The sequence below is a fragment of the Seriola lalandi genome, unplaced genomic scaffold, assembly GCF_002814215.2.
Source record: "Seriola lalandi dorsalis isolate HSWRI2012SDOR001 ecotype SW California unplaced genomic scaffold, Sedor1 jcf7180002054885, whole genome shotgun sequence".
NCBI classification, from domain to species: Eukaryota; Metazoa; Chordata; class Actinopteri; order Carangiformes; family Carangidae; genus Seriola; species Seriola lalandi.
This window is the reverse complement of record NW_019525437.1, coordinates 1,815,243-1,819,736: the sequence shown is the minus strand read 5'-3', so window position 1 is coordinate 1,819,736 and position 4,494 is coordinate 1,815,243. Positions and strand designations below refer to the sequence as shown.

The window sequence follows — 4,494 nt, the reverse complement described above, 5'->3', positions numbered from 1 at the left end:
TATTTCTCAAATTCGTGCCTGGAATAATATGGGGTGCCGAATGTAAAAATTTGGTTACAATTTTTTTCTGATATATTTTGAATATTTAGCTCAAACTCACATTTAGCTCATTTTCTTTTCATTTGAGACAGAAATTCATGTAAAACATCATGTTATATTTCATTGTTAACAATGTGTATGAATCTTGAGTCTAAAAGTTAAATGTTAAATCTAAATATTAAATCTAAATATCAAACAGGCCTATAAATTTAAATGTTAAATCTAAATGTTAGATGTTAAATCTAAATCTAAATTAAATGTTAAATCTTTGTTAACATTGCAGTGGATTACACATCCCCGTCCACACCGCTGACTGTGGATCAGTCTGTGAGACCAGTCAAAGGACTCAGTTGATTCGCAGTATGAGGGTGAGATTGAGGCAGGTGTGCAGCTTTAAGGTAAATCGTTTGAATCTTGACTTCTTGGAGGAAGTTATTGTTAGCTAACCTGACTAGCTAATGTATCAGAGTGGCACTAAGGCTGAGGCCACTGCAAGGTGGCGTGGTCCGGAGCGCTGGCAAGGATTATTTACATATTTTCTAAGCATTTAGCTTCACACTCAGCCACACGTTTAGTTTTAATATTTACATTTTGATTTGTTTGTAGATTTGATTGTGATCTGATTGGTTGCATGTGTCTTCACATGTGCATCCTGAGGTCAGGTTATTGCTAACTGAGCGTTGTGTTTCAGTGGCAGTGTTTAGCAGCTAACACACAAAGGCGTTCAGTTTTGAATGATGTGTCTAATGTAGAGAGGTGTGTTTGGTGTTTTGCAAAAAGTGTGAGGCAGAGAATGTGTGTATAGTTGTGCAGGTCTAGGCTGACATTTTGCTCCTTGTGTGTCGAGTTTCAAAATCTGTGTATTATTTTTGATTTTTGTGTGTAAGCAATCGTAAAAAACTAGGTGCAATTTTGAGGTACTTGTACTTTACTTGAGTATTTCCATTTTATGCTATTTTTCCACTCCTACATTTCAGAGGAAATATTGACCTTTCTACTCCATTTATTTGACAGCTTTATTTAAACAAGTCAGATACTGTAAGGACTAACAGTTCACTGAAGCTCCTTCACTGTCCTGGGTTCCCCTTTCACCCCAGAGAAAAAGTTGACCCCCTCAGTCTGTGTGCGGTCTCCAGTTGTTTCTCTGAGTCCGTTTGAATCAGATTCATTTTTCTGCTGTTTCTGGTGTTTGTTTTCCTGTGCAGGTGCAGGAGGCTGAGCCCGGGACGGTGGTGAGAAGTAACAAGTACATTTACTCAGGTAACTTTTAGTAAGGTAAGTTACTTGTACTTTAATTGAGTATTTTCTTTTTGTGCTACTTGATGCTCCACCATATTAATGTTTACACCTCCATTTTAATCTTTATAAAATATGAAACTACACTACAGTTTGTGGAAGAAAATTAAATCATAATTATAATTTTTGATTCCTAATGTTTCACTGAGCAGTTTCTCTAATGTGATGATTTTCTGCTTTTACTTTAATAACTAATAATTGTAAGGTTCGGACAAAACAAACTGCCAGCGGACCCCCTGACTGTAGGGGCCGAGAGTTCAGACCTGTACTGTTCTCTTGGTGTAGACCAAACATCATTTCGCCCTCTTGTGGATAACATGGTGAAGGACGCCTCATCTGACCACATGACTTTCTCCACATCACTGTAGACCAGAGCATCTGGTCTCTGCACCACTGACCTCTCAGATGTGGATTCATCTCTGTGATGAGGTTTTATCTCAGCAGCTATACTGTAACATCCTCTGTGTGGAACTGTGGACAAAATGAAACCTTTTAAACTGCTCGTTAATAAACTTTTAGCATTAATAGAAACAACAAATGAACAAATAAATCCTATAAAAACTAGAGCTGCAACAATTAGTCAAAAGACAGAAAATTGATCAGCAACTACTTTGATGATGAATCATTTGAGATATTTTTAAAGCACAAATGTCAAATATTCTCTGGTCAGACACAGTAGTTTCATGTCTTTGTAGGTTTGGACAGTTGGTTGAATATAACAAGATATTTTAATATGTATGATTATTAAAATGAGGAGAGATTTGAAATGGGAGATTAATGAAAATGATCATTGGTTTCAGTTCTAATTAAAATATGACAGGATCTTGAAAGGAGAATATCACAACCTCTGATGCTAACAGAAAAAAAATGAGCGATTATTAAAGTCACATTATTGTGGTGACTGCATCCTCAACAGACCGGTGGGCTTGGGAGGTGAATTGATATGGATCCATCAGGAGGAGGTGCCAGGTTACAGGTATGATAGGATGCTATGCTCAAATACTTTCATAGCCACAGATGTCAGGGCAACAAGTCTGAAGTCATTGAGGCAGGTGATCTTTGAGGACTTTGGCACAGGGATGATGGTGGAGAGCAGGGATGATGGTGGAGAACAGGGATGTTGATGGTGGAGAACAGGGATGATGGTGGAGAACAGGGATGATGGTGGAGAGCAGGGATGATGGTGGAGAACAGGGATGATGGTGGAGAACAGGGATGATGGTGGAGAACAGGGATGATGGTGGAGAACAGGGATGATGGTGGAGAACAGGGATGTTGATGGTGGAGAGCAGGGATGATGGTGGAGAACAGGGATGTTGATGGTGGAGAGCAGGGATGATGGTGGAGAGCAGGGATGATGGTGGAGAGCAGGGATGACGGTGGAGAGCAGGGATGTTGATGGTGGAGAGCAGGGATGTTGATGGTGGAGAGCAGGGATGTTGATGGTGGAGAACAGGGATGATGGTGGAGAACAGGGATGATGGTGGAGAACAGGGATGATGGTGGAGAGCAGGGATGATGGTGGATAAGTACAAATGAAGATGCTTTTGAACAGAGATTACAGTTTCAAATCAGTCAGAGTTGAGACACTGAGTTTGATTGATTAAATCTTAAAACCTTTGACCCGATGCATTCATCTGAGCATCTAACGTTTTCCTCAGTAAGAAATTCAGACAGTTGTGTGGTAGTGGTCTCTAGTTTCACCATCTTATGTATTTTCAAAGTTACTTTACTTTGTATTTCCTCCAGGAAAGTGTCTTTGTAAAATATGTGTGTGTGTGTTTATCAGCTGAAAGAGAGCAGTGAGTTTGTCTCTAAGACTGCTGTTGAGGAACAGGATCATGTTGAGGTTTTCGGGCTCGATGGAGCTGCTTTGGTCTCAGAACTGATCACCTGCCCCAGAGAAAGCTCCTTCTAAGGGCGCAGCAGTCAAGACAACCCCAAGTTTCTTCAGAGCCAGCTGGCTTAATTCACTAAAATGAATCATTCCGTTGTTCCTCCACCAAGCCAAAGGCCGTGTATCACAGACCATGTATCTGTCCAGTACGTCTCTCAACTTTGAACTTTTAGAGAGCGAGTATGACCAGGTTTGACCTGTGGTGAGCTCCTTCATTATATTATCCATCACTTGTTTTTTGTTTTTGTCTGTCAGATGTTTTTTATATCTTGGATTGAGAAAAGTGCTGGAAGCCAGCTGGTGGTGTTGACTTCATCGAATTCCTTTCTGAGAGTAAAATCTGGGCAACATCATTGTTTCTCCGTTTGTCTTTGTCAAGTTTTTCCATGAGTGTGTTCAGCAGTGGCAACATGACAGAAATAGTCTCGAATCCATTTTTCATCCTGGACACGGCTTCCTTCAGAGGCTCCAGATCAGATATGATGTTCTTGAGTTTCTCTTAATCTTCTTCAGAATTAAGTCTGTCTTGCCTCTCTCGTCAAGCACCATCACCATGGCTCGGTACTGCTGAAGCAGTCTGTGAAGCATGTGCAGCCAAGCAAACCATTGGTCACCTGAGCACACGATCAGCTCCTCTTGTCCCATACGCAGCTGGCGTTGAATCTCTCTGAGTTTCTCCTCAGCTTCAGAATCGTTCTTGAAGAACATGACAATGTTCTGACACTTTCTGAGAACATTCAACAGCTTGTTGTTCCTCTTCAGATCCTTAAATACTTCATTTAAGGTGTCAGCAAAACAAGGCATGTCTGTCCATTCTACTTTAATATTTTTCATTAGTGGCATGCCAGCTCTGACGATGCTGTGGACCTTTTGTGTTGTTGTGGTCTTCAGGTCTTGAAGACCACAACAGCCGAGCTGCGTAGCAACTCTTCTTCCTTTTTCTCGTAAACAGTGAAAAGCTCTGAGTGTATCTAAGCTTCGGTAGGAATTTGAACGGTGTGGTTTGGTGCTTTTACAAAACCCAGAAAGTTAGCACCTGCGGTGATCTCCAAGGGCAGATTTCAACAGGCTTTCGATCGGTATGTGCTGACTCCCAGCTGTGGAGGGAAACAGATGTAGATTCAAGGTCACAGTGATCTCATGTTCTTGTGAATGCAATATATCAAGAAGAGGGAATTTCATAACTTCTGGTACACCGTGATCTCACAAAACACATGTTTTTGACCATAACTCACTAATTCAGTCTCTAATTATGATACAAT

At 40.7% G+C, this 4,494-nt stretch overlaps 1 pseudogene; it reads right to left on the bottom strand.

Moving 5' to 3' along the window:
- Nucleotides 1-1,041: 1,041 nt before the first annotated feature.
- LOC147817817 (zinc finger BED domain-containing protein 4-like) lies at nucleotides 1,042-4,258 on the bottom strand (annotated as a pseudogene).
- Between the last annotated feature and the right edge of the window lie 236 nt (nucleotides 4,259-4,494).